We start from the raw sequence: 24,987 nt of genomic DNA on the forward strand, positions 1-24,987 counted from the left end.
CACACAGCTAGTAAGTGTCTGAGGCTAGATTTGAACCCAGAAAGATGAGTTTGCTTGACTCCAGGCCACGTACTCTATCCCACAAACTTTGGCACATTTATTTGTAATATATTGATATTGTTGTTATTGGTGTGTGGAGACAGAGTGCCTAGGTCTTCCCATGAAGCAGGAAAGGGAAGGTGACCCAGAAAAAGCTTCTAGAGGGAGGTGGGTCGTAGATAGGATATTGGACTTGAGAGTCATGAAGTTCAAATTCCACTTCAGATGTTTAGTAGTTGTGTGACCCTGGATAAGTCAGTTCACCTCTCAGTGTCTCAGTTTCTTCATCTGTAAAATGAGGAGGTTGGACTTGATGACCTGTAAGATTCTAAATCTATAACAGCCAAAAATGCTGTTGTATGGCTCCACAGAAAGTGAATGCTTTGCTATATCCACAAACAAGCTTTCCTCTGCAGGAAAAAAAAATAGTGGAGAACTGGCTGAGGGAAGGTGCTCATTTCCTCTCCCATTCAGGAACACACAGAGTGACTCTCTCGAACCCAAAAGGAAGAGTTTTTTTCTCAGCACAGAGAAGGAATCCCTCCCCTGGAGACAGGCCTGGCCAGGCTGGTGTTCAGCCCGGGCTCTGTGGGGTCTGAGAAGGCGATTCCCTTTTAGCAGCCTCAGCTCCACCCCATCCAGCCATTGAACTGGCCCTGGCTCCTTTGCCTTTCACAGCCTTACAACAATCTTCATCCATCTGGGGCCAAAATTGCACTAGAGTGAGTTTTAATTTTTAATCCATAAATAATTCACATTTCCCTTGTGACCTCCCAACAGCCTGGAAATCGGGGACAGGAAGTGAGGTAGAATGATGATCTCCTTCCCATAATGTCACAGGATCACATTTCCTATCTTTAATCCCAAGCATGCATCATAGCTAGGGAAATACGTGTATGATTTCATAGGAGTGTTTTAGGGTACTTTAAATGATTTATTAATAAGAAATTACTTTTGAAACTATCCCCACTCTGAAGAATTACACCAACTGAATTCTTCCTCTAGTCTGAAACCATTCTGCCTTTTATAAGCTCCCCTGCCCAGCTGTCATCATTTTGGATATTCATGAGTCCCAGGATGAACACTTGTCAAAGGCTGCTCTGTACTGAATTGGCTTTTCTGATACTTCCTCTTCTGCTCTTCCCCAGGTTTGGATGACCTCCACAATGCAGCTGGGCAAATTCCCATGACCTGAGGCCAGTGAGCAGAGTTCCAGGGGCTCAGGTCACTGTTTTTCCCTGGACGACTAGAAAAGTGCTCAAAATATAAGTTCTCTCATTAGAATACTGAGAAAAATGTCAGGTCGACTGGAGAAGAGCCTGGCCATACTCCATGAGTCTCTTTACCACTCTCCTCCCCTAGGATGTTGTTCTCAAAAGTTCTCTCCCCAACATGATCACTGCAGCAGCCAGCCAAGGCAGTATTAGAGGTCAAGCTGCATTTTAAACAACAATCACTATGTGAAACTCTCAGAAATGTAAGCTCTGGGCCTCACTTCAGTTCCTTTCTTATACTTTACATATCTTGGTACTGGGATCCCTCCCTGAGCACTTCTGGCAGTGAGGTCATGTGTTTGCTTTTTCAGTGGCCAAATTACAGACACTTAGGGCATTCCATTCAGGAATCTGACCCATATCTTAAACAGAAAATGTGGTTTTTTCTTTCAGGCCACACGAAAGAGGTTGTGCTCTCAGAGCCCTGGACATAAAGTCCAGATAAAGTCAGTGGGGCTACAGCCTCTGCTGTCCTATTCCCTCCCTACCATATTCTTCTCTGCAGAGAAACCTGGCAATGCCTCACCCGGGCCCTGTGCTCAGCAGGCACTAATAAATCTTTGTTGATCGGATTCTTTCCCTTTCTCCCTGCCTCCTCCACATAGAGTGGAGAATGCCAAAAGAGTCAGAGAGAAGCCTAGCAAGGAAAGCACAGGGGTGGAAATGAGGCCCAGTCATGGTTATGCCCCCAGCTAGACCAGACATGTATGTGTATGGTACTTTTTGTCTGGTTAAGTTACTCCCCACCTTTGTGCCTCAGTCTCCTCAATCTATACAAGAGGTGGACTAGATAACCTCTATGTTCTCTCCCTTCTAGTTCTAAAATGCTATAGCTCCGAGAAGAGTAAAGTTGATTTTCATTCTTCCCACTGTGACCAAATGCACCAGGAGAACTCAGGACTGGGATGATACTGTAGGGACTGCTCCTCCTACCTGCCTGATGTTGGAGGGCAGACTGTGCATATGAAGGTGATGAATCACCTGACTAGTAAGCTTTCCAACCTATTAGGACAGCCCTAGCCTGGCAAGGGCTAGCTAGCCCAAGAGAGGCTTTCTCAGGTAAAGACTGGATCATGACTCAGTTTCCTCATATGTAAAGTGAGGATAATGATAGCACCTATCTCACAGGATTGTTGAAAGGATCAATTGAGACAATATGTGTAAAGGTTTTTGCAAAACTTAAAAGCACTACACAAATGAGAACTATTATTATTATTGTTATATAACGTAAGTAACATATACATTGCTATATAACACAGAGGCAGTATCACCTGATAAAGAACACACTAGATTGGGAGGCAAAGGAACTGGGTTAGAATCCTTCCTCCCCCATGCCACTTGCTCTCTGTAACCTTGGGCAGGCGTCAGTTTTCTCTTTTGTAAAATGAGGAGATCGCACTCAGTGGTCTCTGAGGCCCCTTCCGGGCTCCAGATCTACATGCCTAGGAGTCTATGAAGTCTAACAAGTCCAATGGGAGCAAGGACGTGTCATCGTGACACAAACAACCTGTGGAGCTGGCATTTTCTTTTGGTTGAGCCTGAGGACGCTCAGTAGCACTGGTCAGCCCTATAGCACCCTCTCTTCTTCCATACAACACACCACCCAAGGACCCCGCTCAGTCTCCCCTGTTCCATGAAGCCTTTCTGATGAGTCTTTTCGACACAACATCTCTCTTCTCTCTAAATTCCTATGGTCCTTTCTCTTTGTCCCTCCCATGTGCTTATGATTATTTCCCTCACCTGGTGAAGACAGGGCCTGCCTCGTCCTTCTGGGTATAGCTGATAATCTTAAGTGCAAGGTAAGCACTCACATATCTGTTGGCTGATTGGCTTTTGTTAGAAATAGTTAAAACCAATGAAAAATTCAAACTTTCAAAGGAAGCTCTCAGCTGCCTCCTTAACCAATAAAAACATAGCCACAGAGCGATGCAGAACTGGTTTGGAGGCTTCCAGCTGGTGCACAGAGGGTTAGTTCCTAGAAAATCATTTCCATTATTACAGTCAGTACCACAACTATTATTGGCTCCAACTATATTCTCTATTATCTCTACTTCAAAACTCTAAGCAATGAAAAATACAGTTCCACTACACTACATAGAGAGAGGCTTATGTGTGTATGTATATATGTGTTCATTCTTCCTCTTCTGTGCCAAGAGCTGCCTCATAAATCCATACCTACCATTCTACTTCAACATCCAGAGCCCAGAAACAAGCCTTTGTCCTCTCGTGCCTGCACTACCTTGACCTGTTTGGCCGGAGCTACAGCTTACAAACATCCTCCCTTCCAAATAACTGCCACAAAACTTTCTACCTCTAAAGCTAAGCAGATGTTACAGCTACACTGATGTGTGTGTGATTCTACACAGTATCTAAAAGCATTTAAAAACAATTTAGAGGATTCCTGCCCACCATGCAACTTCTGATCATTATAATTCCTATCCTTATAGTAATACCTGAAAAAAGGAAGGCAAAAAAGAGCATCAATGAATCCCTTTTTTAAAAATACACAGAACTGACCTGGAATATAGATCCAGGAGAGATCATTTAAAAATTATTAGACTACCTGAAAGTCATAATCAAAAAAAGAGCCCAGACATCATCTTTCAAGAAATTATCAAGGAAAACTGCCCTGATATTCTTAAACCAGCATTAAAACAGAAATTGAAAGAATCCAATTATCACCTCCTGAAAGACATCCCAAAAGGAAAACTCCCAGGAATATTATAGCCAAACTCCAGAGTTCCCAGGTCAAGGAGAAAATATTGTAAGCAGCCAGAAAGAAACAATTCAGGTATTGTGGAAACACAATCAGGATAACAAAAGATTTAGCAGCTTCTACATTAAGGGATCGGAGGTCTTGGAATATGATATTCTGGAGGTCAAAGAAGCTAGAATTAAAACCAAGAATCACCTCCCCAGCAAAACTGAGCCTAATCATTGAGGGGAAAAAATGACATTCAATGATTTAGAGGAATTTAATGCATTCTTGAGAAGCCACAACTAAATAGAAAAACTGACTTTCAAATACAAGACTCGAGAAGCGTGAAATGTTAAACAGAAAAGAGAAATCACAAGGGGCTTATTAAAATTGAACTGTCTATACTCCTACATGGAAAGATGATATTTGTAACTTATGAGACCTTTCTCATTGTTGGGGTAGTTGGAAGGAATATATATAGGCACAGGGTGAGTTGAATATGAAGGGATGATATCTAAAAAATAAAATTAAGGGGTGAGAGAGCAATGTACTGGGAGAAGGAGAAAGGAGAGGTAGAATGGGGTAAATTATCTCACATAAAAGAGACAAGAAAAAGCTTTTACAATGGGGGGGGTGAGAAGGAATGAGTGAACTGTACTCTCATCAGATTTGGCTTAAAGAGGGAATAACATACACACCCAATTGGGTATGGAAATCTATCTTATCGTACAGGAAAGTAGGGGGGAAGGGGATAAGAGAGGAAGGGTGATAGAAGGGAGGGCAGATTGGGGGAGGGGTAATCAGAAGTAAACACTTTTGAGGAGGGACAAAGGAAAGAATAGAATAAATGGGGACTGGGATAGGATGGAGGAAAATATAGTTAGTCTTTCACAACATGACTATTATGGAAGTGTTTTGCATGACTACACATGTATGGCCTACGTCAAATTGCTTGCCTTCTCAATGAGACTGGGTGGGGAGGGAGGAGGGGAGAGAATTTGGAACTCAAAGTTTTAGAAATGAATGTTAGAAATTGTTTCTGCATGCAACTGGGAAATAAGATACACAGGAAGAGGAGTATAGAAATCTATCTTACCCTACAGGAAAATAGAAGGGGAAGGGGATGTGGGGGGTGGAATAGAAGGGAGAACAGATTGGGTGAAAGGGGAATCAGAATACAGGCCCTCATGGGGTGGGGGGAGGGGAGGGATGGGGAGAAAATCTGGAATTCAAAATCTTCTGGAAGTGAATGTTGAAAACTAAAAATAAATAAATTGGGGGAAAATATTAAAATAAATAAAAAATGAAAAAGGACTTCTATGAAGTGTGCAGAATCAAGAGAACATTGTCCACAGTAACAGCAATATTGTATGTTGATCAACTATGGATGACTTAGCTACTCTGATCAAGACAATCGCAATACAATTTCAAAGGACCCATAATGAAAGATGCTATACACCTCCAGAGAGAGAACTGATAAACTCTAAATACAGAGTAAAGTATGTTTTTCCATTTTATTTTTATTATTTTATTTTATTTGCGTTTTCTTTTGCAATATGGTTAATGAGGAAACAAGTATCCCATGACTTCACATGTGTAACCAATATCAAATTGTTTGCCTCCTCAAAGTGGGGGGGGGGTACAGGAGGGGAAAAGAATTTGGATCTCAAATTTTTCTAAAGTGAGGGTGAAAAAATTTTCTTATGTAATTGGGAAATATTTAACAATACAAATAAAAATAATTTTAAAGTTAAAAAAATACACAGAAGAGAGCAGAAGGAAGTTCAGAAGGGAATGTAGACAAGCAGGGCAGTGCTGAAACTAACATGTGAAATCAGAAATATACTATTAAAAAACAAGCTATACATAGTAGAGACTCATGACTTTAGATGCAGTCTTCTTTTTCTGTTCTTTGTATGGAGACTTGTTTACATTTGTCAAGCTTATAGTAGTAATTAAAAAATTAAATCTGTTTTTCAAAAAATATTTCGGGGAGTCCCTCTTAACAGCCTCCCTGTTCCTGCTTATTGATTTCAAACACTGAACTTCACTGAAATCCTCTTCCCGGCTGATTCTACACCTTTCCTAATCTTCCCTTATTCCCAGATGTTCACTATCCCTCAGTTGCCTCAACTTCTCCACCTCATCTTTGTACCCTCCCTCTCCTCTCCTTAAGGGCAGAAACAATTAAGTTCTTCCCTTTATAGCCCAGGGCTTAGCACCTTGCCTGGAACATTTAGGCCTATGATTTCACCTACATAGGAATTAGAAGTGAGGAAAGTCACTCTACCATCACAGATGGGCACCTGCTCTGCTCCTTTCAGTCTCAGACAGTTACCTGTGGCACTGAGGAATGAGGTGACTTGCCCAGCCAGGGTGCGTCAGAAGTAGGACTTGACCTCAGATCTCCTTGACTAAGAGTTCAGCTCTCTATCCACTATGCCACTTTGCTTCTCAGTCTAGCAAACAGAAAGAACTTAAAAAATGTTTACTGACTGACTGACTGAGTTCCTTCAAGTGTTACTTTCAAGCTACCCTTCTCCAAGAAGCATTCCTGGATGAAGTGAGAATTATTCAATACATCAATACAATCAATCAATAAGCATTTTTAAAAACTTTTTTTCAGATCCAAATTCTCTTCCTCCCCCCCTTCCTTCCTCCAATGGAGAAAGCAAGAAAAATAAGACTTCTGTTACAAACGTGTATAGTCAAGAAAAACAAGTCCTAAGATTGGCCACATACAAAAAAAGATGCCTCAGTCTGTATTCTGAGTCCTTCACCTCTATCTATCAGGAGGAGAGCAGCCTGCTTCATCCTGAGTCCTCTGGAATTGTGGTTGGTCATTGGCTGATCAGAGTTACTAAGTCCTTCAGAGTTGATTATCTTTGCAATATTGCTATTACTGCTAAATTGTTACCCCAGCTCTGTTCACTTCACCTAGCTTCACTTCAGACAAGTCTTTCTGAAATCACCCCTTCAACATTTTTTACAACATAATAGTACTCCATTCCATTCATAGACCATAACTTATTCAGCCATCCCCCAATTGATGGGAATTCCCTCAGTCTCCAATTCTTTGCTACCATAAAAAGAGCTGCTATAAATATTTTTGCACACATGGGTCTTTTTCCTCTTCCTTTGATCTCTTTGAGGTATGGAACTAGTAGTGGTATTGCTGGATCAATGGGTATACAGTTTTAAGTCTTTGGACATAGTTTTCAAGTGTTTTCTAGAACTGCTAGACCAATTCACAATGCCACCAATAATGCATTTATATACCTTTTTTCCCCACAGTCCTTCCTGCATTTGTCATTTCCTTTTTTGGTCAATTTTGCCAATCTAATGGATGTTCAGTGGAACCACAGAGTAGTTTTAATTTGCATTTCTCTAATTATTAATGATTAAAGAACACTTTTTTCATATGGTTATCGAAAGCTTGGATATCTTCCACTGAAAACTTCCTATTCATATTCTTTGACTATCAATTAGGGAATGGCTATTATACTTTTACATTTGGATCATTTCCCTATATACCTTAGAAATGGGTCTTTTATGTGAGAAACTTGTTGCAAAGATTTTTCCCTCCATTTAACTATTTCTCTTCTAATTTTAATTGCATTGTTTTTTGTTTGTGCAAAACTTTTTAAATTTTATGTAATCCCAATTGTCCATTTTACCTTCTGTGATCCTCCCTATCTCTTGTTTGGCCATGATATCCATAGATCTGACAGGTACTTTCTTTCTTGCTCCAATAAGCATTTAGTAAGCAACTACTATATATCAGTCACTGTATTAGTCCCTGGGGAAACAAGGTAAAAAATAAACCAGTCCTTGACCTCAAGGAGTTTATATTCTATCAAAGGAAACAACACATACACATATAAGTAAATGTCCACATGCTAGAGGTTGCCTCAGGAAAGGCCTTTTTTTTGTAGAGGTGGCTCTTGAAATGAACTTGGAAGAAAGAGAGGGGATTCCAAGAAGTGAAGGGAAATTCTATTCCAGGAAAGGTAGACAACTGGTGCAAAGGCATATTGATGGGGGTGACATGCACCATAGGAACAAAAGCAGATAGGCACAGTTAGCTGGACCAAGAGTTTGTGAAAGGAAGTACTGTTTCTTACATAGAGATATTCCTTACCAATCCACAAGCATTAATTTGGTGCTTCTATATGCCAGGCTCTATGCTAAATGTTGAGGATTTAAAAAAAAAAAAGGTAAAACAATCTCTGTCCTACATGAGCTTTTAATTTACTGGGAGGTGGGGGCAGGGAGAGTAGAGAAGGAAAAAAGAGACATACTATCTTTATAGATAAAGATATGTGCAAAATAAACACAGGGTCTGCGAGGAGGTGGGAGTAGGTCTATATTAGCAACTCAGTGAATCAGAAATGGCTTCTTGAAGGAGACAACTCTTAAGCTGAGACCTGCAAGTAGATGAGGGCTCCAAGAGGCAGAGGTGCAGAAGGAGTGCCTTACAGAAATACAAATACATGCAAGGAGATGGGAGATGGGAGATGGAATGGGGACATTTTTAGCCTCCTTGTTGTTTTCTTTCAGAATTGTGTCAATACGTGCTGGTTAGGGGAAAGACTAAACACCATCACAAAAAATGAAATGAGAACGTCTTGAAGGAAAGAAAACAACTCATTACTAATGTGGGAGTCATTTCCAGATCATCTGTTTATGAGTAGTCAGATTGTCTATTAGTTGAAACAAAAATTAAAATCAAGACTAAACAAGAAAAGTGCATAAAGATGAACAGAGAATGCGTCCAAGTAGTGTTGCCTCACAAAACAGAAAAGAGGATCTGAAAGACTTGGAAAAGGCTACGGAGGACGTTGAGCTCAAACCTCTCAGAAGGTCCACAGCTTAAGTGACTTGTCTAAGGCCACAGGGGCAGTCAAGTGGAAGAACTAGGGGCAGTAAGTTTGTCTGCAAAAAGTCTGTCATGGGGCCCAAAAGATCATCCCATTATAAATGAAGCAGGTTGAATCACTGGATGACTGTGACCAACATCCTTCCTTCCTTAGAGCAGAGCAATAGAAACACGGATGGATACATGGATAGATACAGATGGTAGATAGATACACCGATAGGTAGATAATTAGATACATATATAGATAGATGGGTACATAGATACATAGATACATAGATGGATGGATGGATAGATACAAAGACAGGTTGACAGAGTGAATGAGTATTTATTTTGTTGTGTTTACTATGAGTCAGGGAGTATGCTGAACACTGGGGATACAAATCTAAGAAGACAAGACAGTTCTTGTCCTCAAAGAGTTTATGTTTTAATGGGGGAGGACAACACCTAAAGATGAGCTGGAAAAGTAGGGAGGAGAATTCAGGTGCATGTGGTGGGACGGTGTGGCAAAGCCCAGGAAATGGAATGGAAGCCTGGTCCTGGGCAAGATAAAAGTTTATGTATCCAAGGTTCTGGAGGAAGACAGATGAGTATGATGATGGCCTGTGTAGGCAGCGAGGTATGGAAACCACTCAGGATGCTAAATGTTATAGAAGTGATGAGATGAAGTTCTCTAATCACTCAAAATTCTAGACCTCTCCCCCCAAAAAACCCTAAAAGAATATCTATTTCTATATCTAAATAGAGACAGATACATATATCTGTGTGCTGTTACTTACATAGAGTATATACCCTTTAATATTCTCCATGTCACCATCCCTTTAGCTCCCTGTGGGGGAAGACCACAGAGAAAAATGTATACTATGTATATGATGATGTTGATGACATTAAAAATAAAATTTCTCTCATTTCCAAGTCAATCTGAATTTCCATTCTAAAATTTTATTCTCCCTTATTGGCTTATTCTCAGTTAGTCTCTGCAGTCTGGCTTTCATAATTCCTGTCTTTGGTCTACTTAAACATTCCCATAGCAACACATTAGAATATCATATGAAGTATATCAAGGCTTCCCTTGTGAACCTTGAATAGGATTTATAAGCAGTTTTCCTCATTTAATAGCATAACAGTAAAGAACCAGGAGGTTTGGGATCTTTTGTACGTAGTATTTGACAAAACGGGTTTTGGTGTAGAACTGGCCCATCTTCCAACAATAGACGTACACCTACAAAGTTGTAAAGATCGTTTTTCTACTTTGAATATTTTAAATGAATTATAAGCACTTGTTATTTAAAGGATCATGGCAATAAGCTTTTCCTTTTATAACCTCCAAATACTCACTCACCCCTTAATTTATCTGTTTTGTAACTTTGGGGTTTTGTGCAGTGTTTTTTTTTAAGTGGGGCACACTTCATTGACAAAAAGCCTATATGCAATAGAAACTGCCTGAGACGTCCCCATAAAAGGCACTGCGTACACAAATGCCCTCTCGCTGAAAAATCTCTTATCCTCTTATGAATCTGACCATTCTTGAAAGGGGAGATTGACAGCTCCAGAGAATGAACCTCTTAATTTATCCAAACGACTGGGCAGCAGTAGTGGGAATCTCACAGACACTCTCTTCTCATTGCTGCCGGTCAATACTATGGGGGCCCCTTTCTGAAGAGACTGAAAATGCTTTCAAAAGTCCATGTCCCTGCTAAGCTTGTCAGAGAGAGCCACCGAGTGAGAGCAGAAAAGAGAGAAGAGAAAGAGAAGGGAGGAGGAGTGGAGAGAGAGAAGGGGAGAGGGGTGAGAGAGACAGAGAGAAAGGAGAAGAGAGGAGATGGGAAAGAGAAAGGAGGTCAGGTGGAGAAAACGAGAGAAGGAGGAGGGGCAAAGAGAAAGAAAGAGAGAGAGAGAGAGAGAGAGAGAAGAGGAAAGGAGAGGAGGGAGGGGCAGAAGCTTGGCAGCTCTACTTGTCTTCACTAGAACTGAAATCATTATTGAGGCATTTCACACAAAGTTACCTTAGAGATAATGAATGATTAGTGACATCTCAGGTTTCTTACCTACCTAAGATATAGCTAAATAACGAGAATTTGTCTATCATTAGCAAATGCTAATTAGTAAGTCCCATTTAAAATGGTCACTCCTACAGAGTGGGAAAGGACACTGAATTTAGAGTCAGAGGACACAGGTTCAAATTCAGATGCGCCACTTACTACCTAATGTCCTTGGACAAGCTGTTTAACCTAGGACTCAGTTTCCTCATTTTTTTAAATGAGAAGGTTGGACTAGATGCCCTTGACAGTCCCTCCTAGTTCTAAATCTATGTTCCTACAATCCTTTTGAGAATGGGAAAAGATGTTAGAGTGAAATATTTTTTTTTCTAATTATGTCTGGCAGGACAAGAAATATAAAATGCATTTAAAAAAATAAAAATACACAAAACAACATTTATATTAATTTGACTACACATATACAAGTGTGTATGTCTGACTACAAAGAGATATAAAATGCCTTAATCACAGACAGGAAACTGAGCACACACCTTCATTCTCATGGAGAAATAGACTTGGTCATCTCACAAAGGGCTTCATTATTAGGTTTCAAGGGCTTCAAAAGCCTCAAAACTCAGGAGTTTCACCAAATTAGGCCCTAATAAGTTCCTAAAATTTCAACAAACCTACATAAAAGAAAATGGCCATTTGAGTAGTACTTTACCCAAAAGAACAGGTTTGGGGTATATTTACAATACAATGGGTGTTTCTTAAGCACCCTCCCATACCAGGTACTGTCCCTACTTCCCTGCTCACAAGGAGTACCCACACTCTGTAGGTGAGACAATATGTAAAAGATGTACACATCAAAGTATATATGAAATAACTTCAAGGAAATTTGGAAGAAGGCAGTGGCAGGAAAGAAAACCAGAAAAGCTTTCCATACAAAGAGATGGTAGAGTTGAGCTTTGAGGGAATAGGGAAAGAAAAGAAATACATATCTTAATTAAGGTACAATTTTTAAGATAAGTGGATTCATCCTGTGAAATGATTGACAATAAAAACAAAATCTGTCCACTTCAGATGCTAGGTTGCTTCACAGTTTGTTCTAATACACTTCTAATTTAAAAAAACAAACCCTCCACGATTATTCAGTCCATTTCTCACCCAGTTTTTCCCTAGGGATTAGAAGAAAAGAATGATCATAAAGAAGAAAGGTGCCTCCACGGCACCCTGAAGAAATGGAAGGGGAAGGAAGAGGAAAGGGTGCTAGGGCTGGGGAAGACACTGTGGTATAATATTGCTTAGCCCCCACACACAGCTTGGCCACCCAGGCCTGATCTGGGAAGTGTTGGCCACCTAGGAAGGAGGAAGAGGTCTCAGGGAATACTTGCTGTTGAGAGATATATAAACACACTAACATCAAGGTGGGCATTTACTGCTGGTGTAACAATGACCATTCCATTAAAAGACAGTCCTGGGGATTAACAAGAATTTGCAGAGGTGGTTTGGGGTTCTTTTTTTTGGAGGAAGGGAGGAGAGAAGAGAGGAGAAAGGTCAGAGGAGGAAGGAAGGAAAGGAGGGAAGGAGGGAAGGAGGAGGGGAACGGGAGGAAAAGAGATAGGAGACAGGAGATTGCTATATAGAGTAGGTGGGAAGAAAGGAAACAACAACAGGACCACAGATTTAGATCTACTAGGGTCCTTAGCAGTCACTGAGCAAAACCTCTTAGGCCTCCAGGGGTGATGTGACAAGCACAGGTCTTCTGATTCCCAATCCAGGGCTCTTTCCAAGTCTGGCTGGGGGTGGGGAGTGGGGAACTTCAACGATGCTGGTAAAAGAAACAGGGGGAGCTATAGCTCAGTTTACCCTCAACTTTCTTGATTCTAAGGAAAGAATAAAGCCCATTTCATATCAAATGACAACATACGGTTATGCCCAATTAAAAAATTTTCAAGTGTTCCATAGCATCAATCAAAAATTTGTTGAATGCTTACTGTATGAAAGGCATGGTACTAGGAGCTGTGGTAGATAGTCAAAAAGTCCCAGGTTGTGCCTTCCAGCATACTGGAAGTAAAAATTAAGTATGAATTATAAATATAAATATAAATATACATATAAATAAAAATAAGTTATTATCAGCCATCAAAAGAATAGAATGAGACACCTTAGGAAAGGTTTTTCTTTAAACAAAAAGCAGAGTATGTTAAAGAATAACGATGTATCATCCTTTGGGAAATGGAATGTCACTGCAAAATGATGGAGCTGAAAATTGAAATGCATTGAAAACACTAATGAAAAAGTCTCCAGATATGCAGCCACTCAGAGGTCTGTTGGCGGCTGCACCATAATTTCGGAGGACATTTTACTCTGTCCAGTCTTTATATTTCACATCAAAACTTGAGCAATGAGTAACAGATGAGGGGTTGGTGCTGCAAGTTACCATGATCAAAAGAATATTGTGCTGACTGGATCACACTTTAGAAGGAAGGGGGTGAGGGGGCAATGGGATGGGGAGAAGGAATATCTTTTGATTTTAAACAGATTAAATCCATACAGATTTTCATCCTAGGAACTTCTACGGGGGGGGGGGGGGGGAGCAAAACAGAGTCATCTGGATAAAATTCACTAAGAAAAAAGTGAAATTTTATCCCCCACACAGTCAATCTTACCACACCCAGCTTGAGACTACTCAAAAACAACCCAAGATCAAAACTTTTTGACTGTGGAAAAGTTACAGGAATCTACCTCCAATTGGCATCTAAGCCGATGTTTCAGGGAGAGGCAGAGGCAAATTGTTTTCCCCTTTTCTGAACTAGGGGACTCTAAGGTCCCCTCCAGTTCTATGATCCTATCCTATTCCAAATTTTGGAAAGGGCAACACTAACATCTAATTTTGAGTGTTTTTTCTAAGTTTGTTAAACTGCTGCAGTACATATAAAAATATATAGTAAATTTGGTCTAAGAGTAGCACCAAAAAAATTTATAGTTGTTTTTTATCACAGATGCCACAGAACTTAAAGTTTCCATTACATGGTTCTGGTGTGGAATCAGAAAACTTAACCAACTTCCAATTACCGTACCTCTCAGTTGTCATAAAGGAAAGCGAGTCTGCCATTTCACTGAGGATCTCCGGCTCAGTGCAAGGCCCCTCAATCCCAGTCTGTAATAGTAGTAATGCTGTGTCCCTTCTGAAATGAATTTGTAGATTCCATATCTATGTGCTCTGTCCTTCAGTTTGCCCTTTGAGGGCAGGGAGTTTATTTTTCTTTTATCTTTGTGTCTCTTGCTCTCTAGAGTGTGGGAACAGTTCTCGAGGGAACAGTTCCTGATCTTCTTCCCTCCAAGTGCTGGCATCCCCTCCCTCCCAAACTACTTTGTATTTATTCTACATATACACGTCTCCTTTCCATGATTTGATAGAATGTAAGCTCCTTGAGAAAAGGGATTTTTTTTAATTCCAGTCTTTGCATTTCCAGCATGTACTCAATAAATGCTTATTTGAAAAAAAACAAAAAACAAAAAAAAATGCTTATTTGCTGACTAGGTACAATGTACAGTGATGGAGAAGGCCCATAAAATGCACACCTAAACAGAAAAGCACAAACTTTTCCTCCTTATTTTATTCTGAATTCATACTCTTTTCCAATGGAATTCTAGATGCACATACTTCAGTACTGTCCCTTAAAATTTCTTAAGAAGAAGAAATCAAGAGCCCAGCAACAAAAGAATGTGAATCTGAGACACTTGGTGTTTCTTTCTCTGTCATCAATACTAAGTGTGATAAAACCTTACACTCTCTTTCCTTTGAGTTCTTCTTCTACAGCTGTTCCTTACTTATTTATTTTCCATCAAACACTTTTAAGAGGTCAAAATGCTGGACTTCCTGCTATCTACCTTGTGGGACACTAGGAAAATTAATAGAAAAAAAGCCCAGAGTGCATTTCAAACTCCTTAAAAGAAAGGTAGCTGTCATATAGTAAATATGAAATGTTTCTTAAAATTACATTTATAGGTCTGTAAACAGAAGGTGAGGTGAGAGATTAAACTGACTGACCTGAAAAAAGCCCATTTTGCCCTCTAGATTTAAAGGATGACACAACTGAAATGGAGAACTGAGTTTTTGGATTATCCTCCCTGCTTTCCTTCCCATGATCAGTTACTTGATTATGGGTCAATACCGCTATACAAATTAAAATACCTTGGGCTTTTCTCATCTGGGACATCTATTTGTTCATTTAAACATCCTCAAGGAATTAATTAAGTGAAACTGAATTCTGCATAGCATATATGTGATTAGAGAGTTCAATTAAAACCCTGTTACAATAATATACAAATATTAAAAACAAGTTGATTGCTACAAAAAAAAAATCCTTAATTATCTCCTTAAAGAGGAAAAAATGGATTAACTACAGAGTAGGTACTAGAGAACGTATCAGATTTTCAAAATGCCAACCTTTATTAGGTCTTCCCCTGACTTAGGACTATCTAATACTCGGTACTCACACTGAGCTAACTGACCTCCAGTCCCCTAACACATTCCAGTTAAGGGGCAGCAAATTGTTGAAGCATTCAATTCTTGGTTGCTATATGGAACAGAAAAGCTGTTAAACTCAACTTGGGGGGGGGGGGGATAAAAAGGCACCTGAAAGTAAAAGTGTTCATAAATGTCATTTAGGAAAATGCTGTTTTTGAAAGAGCAACGAGTTGTTTAACTTATTCTCTCCTCCTTCCCTGCCAAAAATAAACGACATATATGGGGGGGGAGGTTTGTTGAACCTTCACTATCTAAGGTCTGCAACTCACTTTTTACCCAAGAAAGGATCTCAACATATTGTTTTTTGCATTTGTTTGTCCATTCTTCATAGTAACCCTATAGATATTTAAAAACTGTTTTTCTACTCAGGAGATATTCCGCTTTCTCCATACAAGCAAGCTAATTTATAATAACTGTGTGCCAACTGCTTTTCAGTCACTGACTAGGGTGGGTAGGGAGAGATGGGAAGGGACAGTTTTCCTGGAAGCTTTAAATTATGACACTGATGAAGGGGGTGAAGACAGCTAGGGAATATCTGCCTTCCTCTGTCTCTAATTCTGGGGGGAAGAGGAGGGAGGTGGAACTCATTTCAATTCTTTAAAATTTTTCTCATTTCATATCTTTATAATGCCACTAAGTTTCAGAGAAAGAAAATTGTCACCCACATTTAGCTGGACAACCACATGGTTTCTCTCCTCATTCTGCTTTTCTTCAACAAAAGTAAAATGTACTCATATTCTATGAGTTTTTGGTGGCTGCAAATTCCCTCCCATTTACTTACATTGACCACTGCCCTTTATAGCTACTAGGGACTTAAATAAATGTTGGACTGAATGATTCAATAAGGTCTTAATTATTTAGAAAATAGCAAAATACAAGGTAGACACAGAACAAAGAGGCCTGATAAAGTCGGAAAGCTTGCCAGTAAGAAACTAAATCAATTCATAACCAATTTGTTCAACTGGCATCCTTAAACATGCATAAAGGTAAAATTAATTAAGTACACTCTTAAAATCAGCCAGGTGAACAGATGAGAAATCAGGAGGTAAGGGAAAAGAGAGCTATAAGGTAGAGCAGCAAATCTCATTTTCCTGCTAATCCCTCACCCCTGGCCATCATAGGCTAGAAAGAAGAGAGGGTGGAGGAATGTCCAATGTTTAATCTGCTCCCCTAAACAAAACTGTGCAGAGAGGTCTTGGTCAACCTCTGAAATACCTTGTTTGTGAGTCTTGGCAATCCCCCCCATCTTGTGGGCATCTAAGCCGCAAAGGGGCCAGCTGAGTGGTTTAGGACAATGAAACAATAAATCCCACAGTTTATAGGGTCACTGACTGAGAGCCAGAAAGGTTCTTATAAGTCACTAAGTTCAAATCCCTTTTCATAAATGAGGAAACTGAGGCACAGAGAGGTTAATCAACTTGCCCAGAATCACACCCCTAATACTGAAGAGCAATTTGAACCCAAGTCTTTTTGACTCCAAATGCAGCCCTCTGACCATGACATCAACTGGTGTCAAACTCAAATAGAAATGAAGCACTAATCTGTACATAAGGATCCTTGGGAACACACTGCATTAGTTTTAATATGTAATGTAAGCTATATTTTATCATATTTTTATTTATTTTTGTTACATATTTCTCAATTACATTTTAATCTCCTTCAGGCTCCACTAGGGTGTGTTGCTGGTGGTGTGCATGACATTTCTGTCTCACAGCATCTCTCAACTTGTCTTTCTGTCCAAAATACTGGACTTCTAAACCTGCCTCCCCAAACCTGTATGGACATAAGATGAGGTCCCTTCTCCCCCAAAAAGGGGCAAGAGATAAAAACAGTGTCCATGACCTAGTCCCCACACCTCATTTTGTATCCTTATTTTGGCTTAGCTATTCCAACCATTAACAGGCGATAAATCAATAGCAGCAAGCAGCTGTGGATATCTGAGCCAGAACTAGACTTAAGCAACCTATTGGAGAATGTGCATTGACCCCAAAATGGCATGGTATCTGAGCAAACCTTCCATACAGAAATTCATAGCCCACTCTACTGAAGCAAAAGAAAAGGATTTTCCTCTGCTACAGATGTTTGCTAATTCACTGTGCTACATCACATTCACAACCCTGTAATCTACCAAACTGACCAAATCTAACTGACTAGTGTAAGCAAAATAACATTTAATCATTTTAGCAACCACTAGATTATAAGGAAAGGCAGCTGTATAGAGGAAGGCACCAGCTATTCAGAATCACTAAAGATCTTAGCTGGAATTCCTCTGCCCACTTACTAGATAGAGAACCATGAACCAGTCACATAGCTTCTAGGAATCTATTTCCTCTTTTGTAATATGTGATGATAATAACATCTATAGGTATCTACCTAATGGCAGAGTGGTTATGAGTCTTAAAGTATGTATACAGTGCTTTGAAAATCTTGCAACCTGAAATTATACTCAAAAGTTGCTGCCATCTGTAACCATTTCTAACAGGTAGGCCATCATGTTTTGACTTCAAGGACCTAAATAGCCTGTGGACAGACTAGAAGATAAAAAAAGGAGGAAGATCTGTCGTTAGTAACGATATCCCAGGGCTTGAAGAAACTGAGATCTTCCATCATCACTTGTTCTCTTAGCTGTTCCAATGATAGTCTAAGCTCCTGAGAAGCACCACTGCTTTTGTAGCCTCCCCTCCCCACTTCCATGCCCCACCATGGTGGGGAAAAGGGAAGGTTTCAATGATATGTGCAGAGCAAGGCCCTTAAATGCCTACTGAATAAATAATACATTTGGAAATTTCTCATGGTATTGGCTATTTGTTTTGGGGGGGGTTCACCCCCACCTTCCAATGGCTTTGTGACTGTGTAATCTGATAAATTCCAAAGCCTCAAGGAGTGGTAACCAACCACTATGATTTATCTCCAAGGTATGTGGGGTGTGATTAAGCAACTAGAAAGCAGAAATGAAAAAATCTGAGGCAAATATCTAAAAGGGGTCAGCTCCTGGAGGAAGAAAGATCTTTTGCTTAAGTCTTTTGGAACTACACTGGGCATAGTTCTGAAAAACCCAGTCTCCCATGACACCCATTTCCAACCTAGGCTTTCTAGGAAAAGAGCTAAACACCCTAATTATCACAACCTTTTATTCCATGCTATTTTTCATTCTCTCTGAAGTGAGCATTTATGTTCTCTGAAGCCATGCTCTTCCCACCACATATATGTGTGTGTATATATATATATATATATATTAACAGTGAGTATATAACTAGCTGTGTGACCCTGGGAAAGTCACTTAACCCCAATTGCCTAAAAAAAAAAAAAAGAGTGAGTATAATGCTTTTCATATATACTTCTGTCTCGATTATCCTTACAAGGCCCTAATGTATTTTTAAAATGTTTTACTGATGCAATTTGTATACCACAATCACATGCCTATTCCTTTACATTGCCCTCTTTTATTAAAAATAAAACAGAACAGTTTTGAAAAACTGTCCAGTAAGGAAGGGATGAATAAATTATGGTATATGAATGTAACTATGCTATAAAAAAGATTGAAAGGAATGGGTTCAGAGAAATATGGGAAGATGTGTATGAACTGATGCAGAATGAAGTGAGCAGAACCAGGGGAACAACTTATGTAATGGCAATAACATTGTATAGAAAAACAATGTTGAAAAACTTAACTTTAATCAATGTAACCACCTGATAAAGCCTACTTCCCACCTCCTGACAAAGAGGTAATAGACTAAAGATACAGAATGAGACAGAAATTTTCCAACATGGCCAATACACAGATCTGTTTTATGTGACCATGTTAACTTGTTGTAAGAGGAGGATTTCCCCCCCCTTTTCTGGAGTGAGGTGAGGGAGAATTAGAAGAGAGAAAGAAGGATCCTATTAATAGCAATGCCAAAAAAAAGTGTGTCAATGAAGCATATTTTACAGTGCACAGAAATGGAAGAGGGAAACAGGATAGTTTTTGGAACTAATATGCTGAGTTTAGTATACATTTTAAAAAACAAAGATATAAAACAAGCTGTCCATAAGGAGATTTATGGGTTCATATATAATGTTCTTTGTATATAGAAATGTTCATGCTTGCTCACATTTGTCAAGTTAGAATAACAAAAAAATTTTTTTTTAATTGTCCAACCCATTGACCAGGAAGGAATGAGAGAGTCATAATATTCCATACCCATAGACAACCTCTGCTGAGAAGAAGGAAACATATTCCAACATCAGTCATCTGGAACCAACATTGGTCACTGCACATGATCTGACTTTTGTTGTCTTTTTAATGTTATCTAAATAATTGTGTGTATCATTCTCCTGGTTCCGATTCCTTTGACTACATCAATTTTTCTGAATTATTCATAGTCACTGTTTTTTAACATGTAATAACACTCCATTACATACTCCATACACCACAATTTGTTTGGCTATTCCCAACTATTTGTTTCCAGTTTTTTGCTGCTACAAAAAGTACTAATATGAATAGTTTAGAATATATGGAAAATTTCTTTCTTTCTTTCTTTGATCTCTGAGAGATAGATGCTCAGATCAAAGGGTATGGACAGATTCGTAATTTTTCTCACCTAGTCCTCAACTAACTCAACCAGCAAATTCAAATTCCCATTTGGAAGAGTATTTTTTTGGAAGTAGAAGAGAGAGGAAAGAGAGAAAGAAAAAGAAGAGGCTCAAAGACATTTTTATTGGAATGATAGAAAACTACTTTTTCATATAGGTTATGTACATTTCAGAAGAGGGAGAACTTAAAAATTTTTTTAAGGTTTTATGTACTATGTAAACAGGTCTTTAGGACAAGTCCTAGGCAGATCCTTCCACAATCCAAAGTACTTAGGAAATCCAGGTTATTCTAAGGAGGACCTAAGCATCCAGTCTTTTTCTGGGACCTCCAGGGTCATTCCAGATAAAAACAGATAGTGGATAAAACAAAACAATTCTTTTAAAAAGTCTTCTAGGGTAGCCAAAGAAATGATCCAGTCTTGCATGGGTATACCAGTCAGACCAGGCATAACCTACAAACAGGCTAGATATTACTAAATCAGCTACAGATTTGAGTTGACCCCCTCTAGTTTATCTTGTACAGACTGGCAGTTCTAAAGCTAGGCAGGAACTAAACATACTTCTAAAGAGGAAGGTGCACACCTCAAGAAGAGAGATCAGTCCCTTTAACCCAAAACAGGAATTCCTGAAACCCAATTCTAATCATCCAATGACCATCAAAGCTTAGCCCTATGGAACATCAGTTATTACTTTCTTTGCCATAGAGTGGGATGAAAAAGACTCCTCAACTATTCCTGAGCTAGATGAATATACAAAAAACCCCAAAGTCCATATGTGTATCAGCTTTCCAAAGTAAATGCATTATCTTCTACCTATCTGGGAACATACAAGAAATACAAATTACCAAAAACCTGCTTATTAATCCAAGAAGTGCTGTCTGTTTGAAATGGGTGCTTTCAAACAAATCTGTTATCATGACATAATTGCCCTGGTAAACTTAACCCACAAGGTACTATTATCTCTTGATTAAAATTTCCACTCAGCTCCATCACATCAGTATATGTTAAAAAACAAATAAAACCTCAAGCATAAATTACTTTTATAGCCCGTACTAAAACAAGCATGAACAGGTTGAATTTTCTTGGGGGCAGCCAAGACCCTGTAATCTTTATATGTATTATTTTCTCATGGTACTTATAGGGGTGCAGGGCTGAACAGAAACACACACAACTTATGAAGCTCATGCCCAAAGCTGCTTACTATAGAAAAGGGAAATGAATAGGAAAAAAAAGAAATACCACATGGCATTTTCTTTTCCCTACATAATTTTTCCATTTTCTCTAGAGAAATGCCAATCAGTAAATAATTAGAACCATAATCCTCTGTTATTCCACTGGGAAGAAGGATGTGAAGGGCTTTAAGGAACACTAGTTATTACTTTCCTGACACTATGTTAATTGAAACTTAGAAAAATTAGTAATCTGGAACTTCTGTTTCCTTTCAGTGCGAAATGCTACTTTTACAGTCATCGAAAAAGTACAGACACAATCCAGGAAAAAAAAGGTGAAATGTCATAACCAAGGCAGTGCTAACAGACCACCCGTTTAGGGTACCGGATAAGGGTTCTCAGTGTTTCTTCATTACTAGATCATTTGTATTAATATCAGTTATATTATATGTCATGTCACTCAGACCTCTAATACCCTTAATTTCAGAAAACTGCACCGGGCTACAATGTCATCAGAAACCCCTCTGTACCATCAGTAAGAATGAATAGTTAGTCTGAGGAACGTTCCATTTCCCATCTCCAGGCATTCCCAGAAGCTGACACTCATTCCTACAATGGACTCACTCGTCTTCCTTCAAAGATCAGGTCAGGTGCTCCCTGTTCCTGAATCCTCCCTTCCAATGGTACCTGACTTCTCCCTCCTCAAATGACCTTGTATTCACTTTACTATGCACATGTCATATCCACTAATTGAATGTAATCTTCTCATTAGGAGGGCCTTTGAATTCATTAGTGCTGCCCTGCACACGGAAGGTGCTTAGATGTCTGAAATTACTGCCAGCAGAACTGCAGGTTCTCCTGATGTAATGGACCATGAGGAGCAGAATCATGTTTCTTCTGAACTGTCACTTTCTGTGGAGAGACAGAGGCTTCCTGTTTTACAATGAAGAAAGGGGCAAGGAGAAACCCCTGAAAAGGGTTCTTGGTCACTTAAAAAGACCCAAACCCATTCCTCTTCCTAACTTTGCTCTGTCTGACCATGGCCCTACAAACTCTCCAGGCACCTAGCTTCACCACATCAGAGTCATCCCTGGGCGATGGCACTGCCCTCCCCCAACATATCCAGTCAAATGCCTGGTCTTTTTGACTTTGTGCACTCTCCCTCTCCCCGCTGCCTCCTCCTCTCCACTCCCACAGCTATATTTCAGCCACTCAGTCTCTCCCCTAGACTACTCAATAGCCTAACTGGACTCCCTGACATTTTCTAACCTATTCTCCCCCAGCTGCCAAAGTGATGTTCCTAATGCACATGTCTGGCCATGTCACTCCTCTATTCAAAAATCGCTCATGGCTCCCTGTTGCTACCCCTATTTTTGGCAACAGAAGCCCGTCTGGCTCCTGGGACCAGTCTTCAAGTCTGAGACCAAACTGGATGCCTAGGCCCTGGAGGGAACCTGGAACTGTTAGATGCTTTGGAATGTGCATGAGCTGCATGATTCCAGCCCAAAGAACTTGCATTTCCGGCCCTACTACACACGACTTCCCTTTGTACACTGCAGTACTACTTGCTGCCCTTCACTCACGACAGGCCTCTGACTGTACCTTAATAATATAATGCTCAGGTCATCCCCAATCTCTCCAATGCATTGTCTCTTTACTTCTGCCTCTTACAAGCCTTAGCTTCCTTCAAAATTCATCCCCTAGATAATGAAGCCTTCTCAGAGCTCCTCCCCCCCTGGAGAAATTAACTTCTGTTTACTTTGTATGAATGTATGTGCAATATATAGATATGTGTAGGCTACAGACAGCTCATGCATGTGGTGTTTCTCCAACAGAACATAATGCTGGACTGTTTTTTGTATTTGTAGCTCCAGTGCCCTACACATAGCCTGGCACACAGTAGGTGCTTAATAAATGGCCTCTGATTCCAGTATTCTCAATCCATAGTAGTGAAAGACAATTAGGAGAGTACCCAAAGCATCATGAATTGTCTCCACAGCAGGGATGAGTTGCATTGAGGGAGTCATGCAGAATCTCTCACTCTGTTATGAATAAGGGGTGCAGTCTGTGGTCACAGAGCTTTTCCCTCTACCAAGTTAACTGACCCATATAGAAAGAACTACTGGCATCCTTAACATTGTCTTTCAGTCACTCGGTAGGCATTTACCAGAAATGTTAGTTGAATGAATTTGTGCTCAAATCAAATAAGCCCAGGTCCACACAAGTATATAATATTCATTTTCTAAGTATAAGATACCTAACTTCCCTCTATATCTCGGTCCCATTCTTTATCAGTGAAAAATGCCCAGCCATAGGTCTTAACCTTTTTAAAGGATTTTCTTTAGGAGTATTTTGGCACTGGAGTACAGGGTTTCAAATGCCAGTAAATTTTATTAGCTAACCAGAGAGAACACTGATTTTTTTTTTTTAAAGCCAGGCAACACTAAAATTGGCCATAGGAACATTAGATATTCTTTTGGTAAACAACTTCATAAACCTGACTTTTTCACCCTTACAGGATCATTAAAAACAACCAATAACCAGCACAAATATCCCAGTTCTTTTTATTAGTCATGAATGCTTGTGATTTGCACATATTAGTGACTAATGCGCCACAGTGGAAAGAACAATGGGCCTGGGGTCAGAGCACCTGGATCTTCTCAGAGGCCAATACTGTCTTGTAGGCTTCTGGGTTGTTGTAAGTCCAGGCAAGCTGAATCTGGAAAGCCAGCAGAACAAGGCTTACACACTACCGGCCTCACTTGGCTGCTGTCAACAAAATGCTTGGCTAAACTAAAAAAGTGCCATATAAATGTGTTTAATTATGTACGAAGTGTGCAAAATAATCCAGAATATAGCTTAAGTCCTAAGCTTCACCTTATTTAATTGCTGTGCTGTAAGAAATGATGAATATGGAGAAGTACATAAAAACTTATATGAGCCAAGGCAATCTGAAGTAAGCAGAACCAGGAAAACAATATACACTGACTACGACAGAAATGGAAGGAACAACAAAACAATCCAAACCGAATGTTGTGCAATTAATGGCCAAACTTGAGCCCAAAGAAGATGCATTCTTTGTCACCTCCTCACTCTTTGGGAAGCTGAGGGACTACAGACGTAGAACATTGTATTGAGTCAGACTTACAATGTTGGGTAGTTTTGCTAACCAAATTTTTTTTTTCCCCATTTGGTTTGGGGATGGGAGGATACAATGGGAAACATAGGGGAAGTAAAAACAAAAAGTATCAATAAAAATGTATTTTTTTAAAAAAAGAATATTTTATTCAACTAGTACAAAGTAATGAGGGGTGGCATCAGTTTCTATGGGTATATCTCCAGTGTCTACCTCAATGCCTGGCAAATGAAGATGTTGAATTAAAGTGGTGAGATGCCTTCCCAATGTCAAATCTACAAAATGTAGTTATTAAATTGCGTTATATATTTCCAAGCTCAGATTGGCACCTCACCCACTCTAAAGGAACAAAGATTTATTCAAGACATTTAAAACCACTTCCTAAATGAGACTTTTGCTTTGCTCCCTCAGTCTAATCAGGTTGTTAGGCAAATTACTCCTGTAAGGCACGTGTTTGGTACCACCTCACTCCCTAAATGACCCCAAATACTTTTTCGACACAACTCTCCTGCCCACCTCATAAACTGAGTTTCTTAGAAGAAAAGGTCAATGTTCAATGATTCACAATTGACTAGATTTCATTAGGCACTAAAATGAAACATCTGGCCCAACCTTTTCATTTTATTCAGTCAGTGCCCCATCCATCCAGACAACGACCTTGCTAACCTTTTGTCATAGATCCCTTTTACACGGCAGGGGCATCGG

General features: G+C 39.6%; 1 protein-coding gene across 1 annotated transcript in view; it reads right to left on the reverse strand.

Annotated features, from left to right (window-relative positions):
- NXN (nucleoredoxin) overlaps positions 1–24,987 on the reverse strand; it is a 163,741-nt gene that overhangs the window by 137,555 nt on the left and 1,199 nt on the right. The gene's annotated exons all lie outside the window — the stretch shown is intronic.

The sequence above is a fragment of the Vombatus ursinus genome, unplaced genomic scaffold, assembly GCF_900497805.2.
Source record: "Vombatus ursinus unplaced genomic scaffold, bare-nosed wombat genome assembly UNPS02014768.1, whole genome shotgun sequence".
NCBI classification, from domain to species: domain Eukaryota; kingdom Metazoa; phylum Chordata; class Mammalia; order Diprotodontia; family Vombatidae; genus Vombatus; species Vombatus ursinus.